At 36.3% G+C, this 14,686-nt stretch overlaps 1 protein-coding gene across 2 annotated transcripts in view; it reads right to left on the reverse strand.

Moving 5' to 3' along the window:
* The window catches only part of LOC123537191 (collagen alpha-1(III) chain-like), a 116,457-nt gene extending 102,235 nt beyond the window's left edge, over positions 1 to 14,222 (reverse strand). The window contains exons 1-2 of one of the 2 annotated variants that reach the window (XM_053528525.1): positions 14,131 to 14,213; positions 13,731 to 13,844 (exon numbers count right to left, since the gene is read on the reverse strand). The gene's annotated coding sequence lies outside the window, so the exon portion shown is untranslated. Of the gene's footprint in view, positions 1 to 13,730; positions 13,845 to 14,130 lie in introns of both variants that reach the window. The other variant, XM_053528524.1, reaches the window with a different exon arrangement.
* Positions 14,223 to 14,686: the final 464 nt, after the last annotated feature.

A 14,686-nucleotide genomic window follows, 5' to 3' on the forward strand; every position in this document is an offset into this window, starting at 1 on the left:
GTGACCCCTAGGGCAGAGTCAATTTTTACCACGGGGGACAAGGTTTGAACAAATTTTGTAGAGGTCCACTAGGCAATGCTACATGTCAAATATCTAGTCTCTAGGCCTTCTAGTTTATTTTTAGAAAATTTTTGAAGATTTTCCTATATAAAATCAAGTGACCCCTGGGGCCGGGTCAATTTTGACCCAGGGGATCATGATATGAATAAATTTTGTAGAGGTCCACTAGGTAATGCTACATGTGAAATATCTAAGCTCTAGGCCTTCTGGTTTATTTTTAGAAAACTTTTGAAGATTTTCCTATGTAAAGTCAAATGACCCCTAGAGCGGGGTCAATTTTGACCCCCGGGTCATAATTTGAACAACTTTAGTAGAGGTCCACTAGGCAATGCTACATGTCAAATATCTAAGCTCTAGGGCTTCTGGTTTTTGAGAAGAAGATTTTTTAAATATTTTCCTATGTAAAATCAAGTGACCCCTGGGGCGGGGTCAAATTTGACCCCGGGGGCCATGATTTGAACAAATTTTGTTGAGGTCCACTAGGCAATGCTACATGTGAAATATCTAAGCTCTAGGCCTTCTGGTTTATTTTTAGAAATTTTTTAAATATTTTCCTATGTAAAATCAAGTGACCCCTGGGGCGGGGTCAATTTTGACCCCGGGGTCATGATTTGAACAACTTTAGTAGAGGTCCACTAGGCAATGCTACATGTCAAATATCTAAGCTCTAAGGCTTCTGGTTTTTGAGAAGAAGATTTTTTAAGATTTTCTTATGTAAAATCAAGTGACCCCTGGGGCGGGGTCAATTTTGACCCCGGGGTCATGATTTGAACAAATTGGTAGAGGTCCACTAGGCAATGCTTCACACCAAATATCTAAGCTCTAGGGCTTCTGGTTTTTGAGAAGAAGATTTTTAAAGTTTTTCCTTTCGGTTGCCATGGCAACCAGTGTTCTGCATGGAATTCAATTCTTTGAACAATTTTGAAAGGGGGCCATCCAAGGAACATCCCTGTGAAGTTTCATCAAAATTGGCCTGTTGGTTTAGGAGGAGATGTTGTTTAAAGGAAAGTGTGGACAGACGACGGACGGACGTACAACGGACGGACGGACAGACGCCGGACGGTGAGCGATCACAATACCTCACCCTGAGCTAAAAAACACTAACAACTTTCCCACATGAATCAAAAGATTAGACTAATAATCCTTTTTTTTTTTTTGGTTGATTTTACATTACATCAACGATAATTATAGGTCACACAGCACCTTTCCAGCTTTTGATGGTGTAGGAAGATCCCAGCTGTCTAACCAAAATTTATGGCTCCCATGTTTACAGAATTTTGCAAACGATTACAAGACCTTTCAAACACAAAACAAGTAATTTTTGGTATTATTTTTGAAAGTTCCGTTTGTTTTAATGTTTTCGGGCTAAATTTGGCACTGTGTAATGTGATACCATTGCAAAATGGAACAATTCATTTCAATGGAATCAAATGTACTACTTATTATGTAGTACTCTCTTCTGCCTTCTAACAAAGTATAGTTGTGTCCCGAGTATAGTTCTATCCCCGATAACAATATTTATCATCAAACAAGTCAAAATGACAACTTACTGTTAACCAAAAAAGAGACATGTATTATAGTAACAGGCAGAAAACACTTGTTTCGTTCATTTTATGATCAGAGAAAGATTGGGCGAGTGTTTCATTTAATCGGGTAGAAATTTTGTAAACGATTACCAGTAAAAAACATCATAGACTTGTTTAAACATGTAAACATGGCAGCCTTATTTTCACCACAGGCATGCACCTGGGTAGAACCAGTGGCTTTCTTTATGCCAGCTGAAATAATCTCATAATATCACTGGAAAATATATGGAAGATGAACATTTGGAGCTCTTTCATCTACGTTCAGCATGCAGACTGGAGGCACAAAGAACAGACACAGACTATACAGATTTTCAGACACAGTATGAAACTCTTGACATTTCCAGCAGTTAAATTGAAATCCCATTTCCAATAACTGAAACAATTTGAATCCATTTATAGAAGACAATTAACATGTGAAGTCTTATATTGTTCTGTACAGTGTACACTATAGATCTGTAGACTGACAGTAGGACAACATTTTATTCACATATGACTGAGTTCTCTGAAAACACAATATCAGACATTATGATATGCAAAACGGGTAATGCAGGGTTCTCACTAGCTATTTTAAGTTGCAGTCCTGGGACTCTCGAGTTGAAAAACATGCAGTCTTGAACTAGACTGATGTATAGATTTAAGCATTTCATTAAATTTAAAACTTTGGCCTCTAAGGCTCTACTCTACACACACTTGCATCGGCTCTTTTTTCTTTTTACCCCTACAGCAGGGCTCCAGATAAATGCGTAATAGCGTAAATTATGCTTTGAAATAATGCATATACGCATGTTTGATAATTTTTAAGGGTATAAAAACATATACGAAATTACAGAAACGCACGCAAAGACTTTTCACTAGCATTAACAAAATCTGAATCGTCTTAATGCTTTACGAAACAAGAGCACGGTCGGCATTAATTTTCTGACATTGAACAGACACACACATTGAATAGCACTCTATAAACCTAGGTAAAACTGTATTATTAAATACTCGTTTCTTTTCCCCGTTAAGTTACACTGGTACCGGAAACGTCAATATTTTTCCATACACTGACGCCTGAATTTCATATCGGGTGCGTGACGTAATTCAGTGTGTGTTATTGCACTATTTTTGCTATTTAGTTCAGTATTGTCAATCCTATTCAGGCTATTGGACATATATATGATATTAACATAATATTTATACGTGTAGATACGTATGTAATAAAAAGGTTATTATCTTTGCATCATGAAATATGCACTCGTTCTTCAGCAGAAGAACATTGCGCTCCTAAAGTCGCGCAATATTTCCGCTGAAGAACTCGTGCATATTTCCCGATACAAAGCTAATAACCTATAATTATACACTAAATGCATGTATAAATCAAATAGTTGGGAATTGATATTGATGGTATGGTAGTGTATTTTAAAGTGGTGTCGGTATAAAATATCAACTTCTGGTGCGGAGTAAACAATAAAAATGTCTCTTTCTAAGAATGTAAACAAATGCTCTAGTCATTCTTTAAACCAACAAACATAGTTGAAGGTATATTGAATAAATTCTATTTGATTCAATAGTGAGTGTGAAGCCAAAGCAAGCCAAGGGAGAAAAAGAAGCAAAAACCTGAATTCTGAATTGAAACTGAACTGCAAACAAATTCATGGGTGTTACACCAAATAAATATTTTATAAAACTGATTTCTGTTGTTTTTTTTCACATTTACAAATTTTCAAGAGTAAAATTAATCCTAGTCAATTTCAAATTTTACCATTTTACTCCTTCACAAAAATTATGATGGGTAAAGACTCATAGGCCAAAAAAATTATCTGGAGCCCTGCTACAGTAAACAATGCCTGCTGACCCAGCATTGTAACCAAATTTTAAATGAACTCTTTGCAATTTTGGAGAAATAATCATGGTAAGACCACATCTACAGTATCTTAAAATTACTGGAAGATTCATAATTATCACTTTTTCTAAAATGTTCTTTAATTCTGCCAAGTAATTAGTAAGTGAGAAATCAACTGAATACTTCAAACACTTTATAAACTGTCTGTTTACAATCAGAGATTGTCACCTATGCATAGATCATTCACATGCCATCCTGTCTCGTGGTGTAGTGTAAATGGGCAACGCTGATTGGCTATATGCGGCTATCAATGACAAGCAGCCTGGTGACTGCGCCCACTAATATTCCTCTCTGGAACCTTCAAATAAGTAAGTATTTGTAAACAATTAATTATGGAGTTAAAGCATGTGTCCCACTGTAGAAATCTGCATCTACTGACCCCCAAGCTTCATTAAACACACGTATACCGGGACCACTAATGCGTACTGGACGCTGAATTTGGCGTTTCCAATAATCCTGGTTAATGTTTAATGTTAAAAGTTCTATGGAGTGCCATTTTACTATTTATTTATTATTTATTTTACATATTTCATGTTAGAAAAAGCATTTCTACAATTCATTATACCTGATATCCTTAATTAATTCTTTGATACCATTCAAAAATGTATTATGTGATATCTCAAAATACTGTGTATAACTAACCATAATGATATTTAAGGTAATGAGGCATCATTAAACACTTTTTTTAGGGCCAAAATTTGGGCCCATTCCCCTCCAAAAAAAAAGTATATGTGATCCCCCATTTTTGAAAAATCACCCTCAAATAGTGGAACGAACTTTGGGATTTATTTCAACAAAACTTAACCAGAACTGTATTCAGAATGTAAGTTTAGAACAAATAAAGCTTTACAGAAGCATTCCCAACAGTTATTTTGAACCTTCGATGTGAAATATTCTGCAGAAAATTGCTTTTATAAATTTACTGTTTGTCATATTTTTTCATGACCTAACTTTTTATTTTGTAAGAATCTGTGAGATTCAAAACTGACTATTATTACATATTTCATGTCAGAAAAAGCATTTCTACAATTCACAATGAATGCATTAAAAAGACAAGAGCACCGCCTTGCCGGTGCAGGCGCTCATCTGATTTTTTTGTCTCTGTATAATAAAAATATTGTCCTACCCGTGTGTTTTATTATATTTTCTAAGCCCAAAAGGATCCATAATTCTTGCAAAAAGCAGGATGGAGTTATGTTTCTTGCTGTACAGAGTCAGCATTTGATGGTGAACAAGTGTTGCAAGTTTTAAAGCAATAGCTTTGATAGTTTAGGAGAAAAGCTGACCTAAACACAAAACTTAACCAAGAAATCTGATTTTCTAAGTCCAAAAGGGGCCATAATTCTTGCAAAAAGCAATGTAGAGTTACAGTACTTGCTATGCAGAGTCGGCTTTTAATGGCAAATAACTGCTCCAAGTTTTAAAGCAATAGCTTTGACCAGTAAGGAGAAAAATTAACCTAAACGCAAAACTTAACCAAGAAATCTGATATTTTCTATGTCCAAAAGGGGCCATATTTCTTGCAAAAAGCAGGATGGAGTTATGTTTCTTGCTTAACAGAGTCAGCTATTGATGATGAACAAGTGTTGCAAGTTTTAAAGCAATAACTTTGATAGTTTAGGAGAAAAGTTGACCTAAATATAAAACTTAACCAGGCAACACAGACACCAATCAAGTGATGACAATAACTCATCATTTTTTTCTCAAAAAATCAGATGAGCTAAAAATAAACAAGACAAACAATTATGTACATGTATTTTTTGGAACTGGGTAAGTCGTGCACTATATGGCAATGTGTGACCATGATGGTAAGCAAGTGTTCAAAGTTGCAAAGCCATATATCAAACAGTTTAGACAAAAATATGGAATGGTATGCGAAACTTAACTAATTTCTATGTCAAACAAGGAGTGCGTTCAATAAACGCTTGATGCCCCCAGTGGCATCCTTGTCGATACAAAGCAACCTAAGTCCAAAATGAGGTCAAGGTCAAACTGAGGTCAGGTGATGTTTGAAGATTAGGAATGGTCACAGGTTACATCTGTATTAGTATCAATTCATTCTTGTAAGCGATATTAATGCTAGACGAAACGGTCCCATCTGGTTAACCAAGAGATGGCCCATATAACCCAACCTAAGTCCAAAATGAGGTCAAGGTCAAACTGAGGTCAGGTGATGTCTGAAGATGAGAAATGGTTACAGGTTACATCTGTATTAGTATCAATTCATTCTTGTAAGCGGTATTTATGCTAGACGAAACGATCCCATTTGGTTAACCAAGAGATGGCCCATATAACGCAACCTAAGTCCAAAATGAGGTCAAGGTTAAACTGAGGTCAGATGATATCTGAAGATGAGGAATGGTTACATCTGCAATAGTATCAAGTCATTCTAGCAAGGGGTATTGATGCTAGACGAAACAGTCCCATTTGGTTAACCTCGTACGGATGGACGAACGGATGGACAGGACGATCACTATATGCCTCCCGCATCAGTAGATGCCGGGGGCATAAAAAGGGCCATAACTGAGCCAAAGTCCTTGTCCTACTAGTTATGTAGTCTTGCCTCCATATGTAGACTATGATGGTCAACAAGTGGTCAAAGTTTCAAAGCCATATGACAAACAGGTTAGGCAAAATATAGACTGGTATGAAAAATTTAACTGATTTCCAAGTTCCAAAAGGGCCATAATTCAGCCAAAACAGTTGACAGAGTTACCTACTCTTGCCTACAGATGGACATCATGACAATAAACAAGTGTTTGAAGTTTCAAAGCAACATATCAAATAGTTTTGACAAAACGCTGACTTGTACGAAAACTGAACCAATTTCCAAGTCCAAAAAGGGCCATAATTCAGCCAAAATAGTTGACAGAGTTATGTACTCTTGCCTGCAGATGGAGATCATGATGATAAGCAAGTGTTCAAAAATTCAAAGCCACACGTCAAATAACTTTGACAAATCATGTACTTGTACGAAAACTGAACAAATTTCGAAGTCCAAAAGGGCCATAATTCCGCCAAAATACTTGACAGAGTTAAGAACTCTTGCCTACAGGTAGAGACTGTTATAATAAACAAGTGTTCCAAGTTTGAAGTAAATATCTTTGATGGTATACAAGATATTACCATTTCAAAAAAACTTTAACCAACGCCGACACCGACGTGAGTAGTATAGTTCTCCATATTCTTCGAATAGTTGAGCTAACAAGAGCTTCCGTAAGATACGACTTTTCTCAGTGCTCAACTCTAAATTAGAGCTTTGCCAGTAAAAGGGGCTTAACTCAATCAAATATATAATCAGAGTTATGGGGATTGTTTCTACTGGTGTAGACTTTGATAGTAAATAACTAGTTTAAGTTTCAAGTCAAAAGCTTTGATAGTAACAGAGATATTCGACATTATCAAAAACTTTAACCAACAGCAACGCAACGTCAACGCTGGGGCCAGTGCAGTAACTCTACTTTTCTTTGAAAAGTCGAGCTAAAAAATAACAGCAGAGCACAAAGCTCTGGTAAACTACAGGGAGGCTCACTTGACCAAAATTTATAAAACAGACGCTTTCAAAAGGCAAATAATAAAGTCAAAGTTTAAAGGTACATGTAATCTACTGCTTCTTATAATTACATGGAAGTCCTAGTGACAACCAAACAGAATCTAAGAGAGTAATACCCAAACAACAAGGAATCGGTAAAACCGAATGATGCTCCCCGATGCATGCGCTTATCCCAATATGGGGAATAACGTATTAGAAACAAACAAGGAGCTGCATTCAATAAAGACTTGATGCCTCCAGTGGCATCCTTGTCGATAGATTTTGCACCTAAGTCCAAAACGTGTCAAGGTCAAGGTCAAACTGAGGTCAGGTGATGTTTGAAGATGAGGAATGGTCACAGTTTACATCCAGGGTTTTAGCCAGGATTTTCTGAAGGCATGTTGCAGAAGGATATTTTTTGACGAGGAAAGGGGTGGGTGTGGGAGGGGTGTCCCCTCCTTCATGGGGGGTATGGGGGTCACCCCAGAAAATTTTGTGTTACTACAACTCATTTTGGTGCATTCTGGTGCATTTCAGAGTGAAAAACATAGTGGTATTTTCAGTGATTAATAAGCATCATTTACATGTACAACAAGAAAAGATATTAGGTCATAAAAAGCCTATGGAGTTTATTTGCTGAATGACAATTAAAAGTTCATCAATTTTAAGTTGCTAAAAATGTTCATTTACTATTTATTGTACATAAAACAACACAATTTTAGCACTGCACACAGATCTACTTGTATTTTAAAGTTGATGTCTTCTATTCCTGCTGAGTTTATTGCTGAAAACTTATCCATTTTAAGTTTTTGAAAATGTCAACTGTTTGTTGTACATATATGTAAAACAACACAATCTGAGACTGTTATCCAGGGAAACGCTGGTTTCCATTTTGGATCAATGCCCGATTTCCTTTGGCCATTTGGCGTGGCTGGGAGGGATTCTGAAATTGTGACCGGGGCCTCCGTGGCCGAGTGGTTAAGGTCGCTGGCTTCAAATCACTTGCCCCTCATCGATGTGGGTTCGAGCCTCACTCGGGGCATTGAATTCTTCATGTGAGGAAGCCATCCAGCTGGCTTACGGAAGGTCGGTGGTTCTACCAAAGTGTCCGTTCGTGATGAAATAATGCACGGAGGGTATTTCAAACTTTTCTCTACATGTTCTATTTTGAAAGTGACGACAGAAAACATTAATTCTTGCATTGTCTTTTCAATATTCCGCCCGAGAAAACACATTTCATGTGAAAAACATTACTATTACGGTGATAATTGTTCAAAAGCATTTTACCGTGTTGCACAATTTTTGACTTAATTCCTTACATTGTCTTTCCTTGATTGCGAAAAACATTCGAACGATAATTGTTGAATCATCTGTCATTATATCTAATGACATGTATAATCTTAAAACTTGCGAAAACAGTCACTTTCATGTACACATCACAAGATACCGCCTGTCAAAGGATTTAAAGGCGGAGCTACGATGAAATTTACGTCACACATTCCACATATAGGAAGCTGTCATTGGTTTATTGGTTATCTTAACTGGCATCGCTTTACCTAAACTATCGGGTAAGCACGTGGAAGCTTTTCGAATACACTATCCGATTAATCGGGGTGTTTATTGGGATGATTTTATGACATGTCGCTTCGGCAATAAAGGGATGACGGGGGAAATAAGGGATGTCGAATATACAACTCAAAGTCTGAAGGCATGTCGCATGCGACAGGCGATAATAGCCTGGCGAGAACCCTGACATCTGTATTAGTATCAATTCATTCTTGTAAGGGGTATTGATGATAGACAAAACGGTCCCATTTGGTTAACTAAGAGATGGCCCATATAAAGCAACCTAAGTCCAAAATGAGGTCAAGGTCAAACTGAGGTCAGGTAATGTCTGAAGATGAGGAATGGTCACTGGTTACATCTGCATTAGTATCAAGTCATTCTAGTAAGGGGTATTATGCTGGACGAAACGGTCCCATTTGGTTAACCTCGTACGGACAGACGAACGGACAGGACAATCACTATATGCCTCCCGCATCAGTAGATGCTGGGGGCATAACAAACAAGAGGACCATGATGGTCCTGAATCGCTCACCTCTTCCCACATGATCCAGTTTTGAGTATGACGTCGTTTTTTCTATTATTTGACATAGTGACCTAGTTTTTGAGCTCATGTGACCCAGTTTTGAACTTTACCTAGATATTATAAAGATAAAAATTCTGACCAATTTTCATGAAGATCCATTGAAAAATATGGTCTCTAGAGAGGTCACAAGGTTTTTCTATTATTTGACCTATTGACCTAGTTTTTTAAGGCACGTGACCCGGTTTCAAACTTGACCTAGATATCATCAAGGTGAACATTCTGACCAATTTTCATGAAGATCCATTCAAGGGTATGGCCTCTCGAGAGGTCACAAGGTTTTTCTATTTCAAGACCTACTGACCTAGTTTTTGATCGCAGTTGACCCAGTTTCAAACTTGACCTATATATCATCAAGATAAACATTCAGACCAACTTTCATAAAGATCCCATGAAAAATATGGCCTCTAAAAAGGTCACAACGTTTTTTCTTTATTTGACCTACTGACCTACTTTTTGAAGGCACGTGACCCACTTTCGAACTTGATCTAGATATCATCAAGATGAACATTCTGACCAATTTTTATGGAGTTCTATTCACAAGTATGGCCTCTAGAGAGGTCACAAGGTTTTTCTATTTTTAGACCTACTGACCTAGTTTTTGACCGCACATGACCCTGTTTCGAATTTGACCTAGATATCATCAAGATGAACATTCAGACCAACTTTCATGAAGATCCATTGAAAAATATGGCCTTTAGAAAGGTCACAAGGTTTTTCTATTATTTGACCTACTGACCTAGTTTTTGACGGCACGTGACCCACTTTCAAATTTGACCTAGATATCATCAAGATGAACATTCAGACCAACTTTCATACAGATCCCATGGAAAATATGGCCTCTAGTTAGGTTACAAGGTTTCTCTATTATTTGACCTATTGACCTAGTTTTTGATGGCACGTGACCCACTTTCGAACTTGACTTAGATATCATCAAGGTGAACATTCTGACAAATTTTCATGAAGATTTCATGAAATATATGGCCTCTAGAGAGGTCACAAGGTTTTTCTATTTTTAGACCTACTGACCTAGTTTTTAACCGCACGTGACCCAGTTTCGAACTTGACCTACATATCATCAAGATGACCATTCAGACCAACTTTCACACAGATCCCATGAAAAATATGGCCTTTAGAGAGGTCACAAGGTTTTTCTATTATTTGACCTACTGACCTAGTTTTTGATGGCACGTGACCCAGTTTCGAACTTGACCTAGATATCATCAAGGTGAACGTTCTGACCAATTTTCATGAAGATCTTGTGAAATATATGGCCTCTAGAAAGGTCACAAGGATTTTCTATTTTTAGACCTACTGACCTAGTTTTTGATGGCACGTGATCCAGTTTCGAACTTGACATAGAAATCATCAAGATGAACATTCAGACCAACTTTCATACAGATCCCATGAAAAATATGGCTTTTAAAGAGGTCACAACGTTTTTCTATTATTTGACCTACTGACCTAGTTTTTGAAGGCACGTGACCCAGTTTCGAACTTGACCTAGATATCATCAAGGTGAACGTTCTGACCAACTTTCATGAAGATCTTGTGAAATATATGGCCTCTAGAGAGGTCACAAGGTTTTTCTACTTTTAGACCTACTGACCCAGTTTTTGACCGCACGTGACCCAGTTTCGAACTTGACCTAGATATCATCAAGATAACATTCTGACCAATTTTCATGAAGATCCATTGAAAATTATGGCCTCTAGAGAGGTCACAAGGTTTTTCTATTTTTAGACCTACTGACCTAGTTTTTGACGGCACGTGACCCAGTTTCGAACTTGACCTAGATATCATCAAGATGAACATTCTGACCAACTTCCATAAAGATCCCATGAAAAATGTGACCTCTAGAGTGGTCTCAAGCAAAAGTTTACGGACGGACGCACGGACGGACGGACGACGGACACCGCGCGATCACAAAAGCTCACCTTGTCACTTTGTGACAGGTGAGCTAAAAATGGAGATAATAAAAAGAAGAAAACTGAACAAAGGGAGATAATTCAAAAACTAGGTAAAGTAGAGATATGGTTCTTTGACACTGCACTTTGTCTCAAAGGCCTCTATGATTATGTTAAGTTCAATCAAATGCCATTAATACTATTCAAGTTATACTCCAGACAAGCCTTATTTTGTATAATAAAGGGAGATAATTTAAAAACTAGATAAAGTAGTTATGGTTCTTTGAACTGCACTTCACTGCACTTCCGGACACTGGCCTCTATCATTTTTTTGAACTTTCAGTGAAATGCCATTAATACTTTTCAAGTAATGCTCCGGACAAGCCTTATTTTGTATAATAAAGGGAGATAATTAAAAAACTAGGTAAGGTAGAGTTATGACTCTTTGACATTGCACTTTGTCTCAATGGCCTCTATGACTATGTTAAGTTTCAATCAAATGCCACTAATACTTTTCAAGTTATTCTCCGGACAAGCCTCATTTTGTATAATAAAGGGAGATAATTCAAAAACTAGATAAAGCAGAGTTTTGGTTTTTGACACTGCACTTCCCGTCAATGGCCTCTATCATTTTGTGAAGTTACAATGAAATGCCATTAATACTTTTCAAGTCGTGCTCCAGATAAGCCTTATTTGATAAATGGAGATAATTCAAAAACTAGGTAAGGTAGAGTTATGATTCTCTGACACTGCACTTCGTCTCAATGGCCTCTATGATTACGTGAAGTTTCAATCAAATGCCATTAATACTTTTCAAGATATACTCCAGACAAGAGTGTCTGGTAGCCAAAACATTTCGATTTATTTGGTAATAACCATTTTAGTTATTTATCTTAATTGGCACTATTTGCTTCATGCTTGTTTTCTACAATTGGATGGAATGCGTAAATTAATATAATGTTACATAATTATGTTGTTATAAATTTTGTTCTCTGAAACAGCAACTATCATTACTCATTTTTTTCTCCTGGATTATTCTTCATCCGAGTTTAGCAGGTTAAACTAGTTAAATTGGGAATTCTTCTCCCTTTTATTATTGAAATATGGCAATATTGTCAAAAGGACTGTCAGTCAAAATAAAAATTCCATAAAAAAGACGAAAGACATAATCATTATCATAATCTAAGGTCTGTAAATAACAATGAACTAGTAGTTCCTAAACCAAAGCTGGAATTCTTTAGAATGTCTCTGTACTACTCAGGTCCAAAATTATGGAATTATATTTTCCTTAGTAATTCTGAACCACCTGCACAATTCCAAGCATCATATCTTAAGTGGCATTTTTCTGCTTCAAGTACTTAAATTGCTTTTTGTAAAACATACTCTTGACATTATGTATGATCTTCACTACTGAGACTGAAAAGGAAATTGATTATTTTTTACTGTGATTAGACTATGATTCTCCACTTGTTACAATAATCATAACTATTTGTTTTCACTGAACTTTGTTGCAAAACCTTATATAGCAAATTACTATTTGCATTATATTTACTATTGTTATATCACTGTTCTAAATTGTATGTGTGTATGTATATATGCTGATGCCCACATGGTAGATGGGGACACACAATGTGTATCCTCATTAAATAAAGTCATCACTTACTTACTTACTAGTCAGTTTTTATAAACTTGCAAAGCCCTTACAGTATCAATCATTCAATTGCAATTTATCTGATAACATCATTTGAAGCCGATAAATAATGCTGTCTGATTCTTTACATCTTTAAATGAATACCTTCATTAAAGGACTAAAACCAAGTAAAGAATGTTTCTCATTTTCATGGCTTTGTGTATTCACTTATCCGAATTTATGTTTGACCGAAATACTATAAAGTTTCTGAAATGAATATGCCAATTTTTGCTAAATAACAAGTTGACTTGCGCATGCTGTGCAAGTTTTTAAATTTAAAAGCATACACTCGATGTAAGCACTAAATTGCCTTATAATAAAATGTCTTTCTTCTCAAAATTCAATAAATATTGGTGTCCGCAAAAATGAAAGTACATTTTGGCAGGTGGTGTTAAAATGAAGTAATTTTAAGACTGGTTTGCACATTGTTTTGTACACTAAGCTGTACATATTACTGCTTTTACTCTCTTAACACATGCATATCATGTATCATGTAACATAGCAACATGTTTTTAACAACTGCCCTGACCTCCCAGTTATGATCAGAAATTGATTGTTGGGAGTATCCCCATATATGTAGATGTGACTAAGAGACTATTGGGTCAGTCTCAAATCTCACGTGCACATGTATTTGTAAAGATTTGCCTCAGAGTACGATTAAACAGGTACTCGTTTGCCGACTGTGTCAGTAGGTGGTAAAATATTTAATGCCTCCAGCATGTATCTCTCGCTACTCAAGGGGACTATCGACAACTGTCAAAATTATGTGACTGATTTCCGAGCTACTCGATATAGTGTTCAGGTAGACCGACACGCACACTCTGAAAAATTTAGTAGACCGACAGAATTTTCTGGTAACCCTCAATCTCTCCCTCTGGACATGGGATTTCTGAAACCCTGTGAACAACAGAATTCAAATCTTACTTTTTCCTCGGCCTTTTCCTCCTGGAATCACGATCATTCAAATGCCCACATTGTCGTGATGCTTTTTGTACAGTGTTCACAATTCGTAAATTTCAAGGTTCAGATTATTTCATGCTAAAGAAAAACAAAATATAGAAGTTTGTCAATTGTTGTCTGTTACAAAACTTTAAATGTTTTACAACTGTATCTGGTATTTGTTACCACTTGGCTCCTATTACACAAAATAATGCAATTAAATGTTTAATACCCCACCCACTACACAAAGACCACACAAAACAAGAGGCACGCACCTTGCGATCAATTTTCAATCAATTAGCGCTCATCACTCTCAAGTTTCATGAATCAATCTTACAAACAATAAAATGTATACAATTCATATGTTTATGCATAGACTCCTTACCAATCAACAGACTCTAGCAATTCCGAGATATTGCACTGTTTTAAAATTTTAATTTAACTTAGAATTTGCCGACCTCCATTTTGGATTTTGACGTCAATATTATTCTGAAATCTAATTGGTCATTTCTTTAGCGGGAAGTCAAAACGCACATAAGTTTATTTTCCGGTTGATATTTGATAATAAGGTCCTCTGCAAGTAGATTTTGTTGGTATAACAGTAAAGGATGTAGGCAATTTGCAGGCAAAAACTACAGAAATTCATAATGAGTCTGGAATGTATTAAACAAACCGTGACTATCCTAGACAATTTATGCCAATGATGCTATATTTATCCAAAGAGATCTATAAAAATATGTATTTTATACCTCTTTGATTTATCAGATATTTTCCACGTCATTTTTTTTTGTCTTTTTTCTTTGCCCGAAATGCAGTTTTGCTCTACCCGAAAACGTTACTTTCATACATACATATTTTTTCGAACAATAATGACGTCTATCTACGCCAATTTACGTTTTTGACTAGAAGCATTAGATTGGTGACATGTTTTTAAGTAGGGA

Source organism: Mercenaria mercenaria, chromosome 17, assembly GCF_021730395.1.
Source record: "Mercenaria mercenaria strain notata chromosome 17, MADL_Memer_1, whole genome shotgun sequence".
Lineage (NCBI taxonomy): Eukaryota > Metazoa > Mollusca > Bivalvia > Venerida > Veneridae > Mercenaria > Mercenaria mercenaria.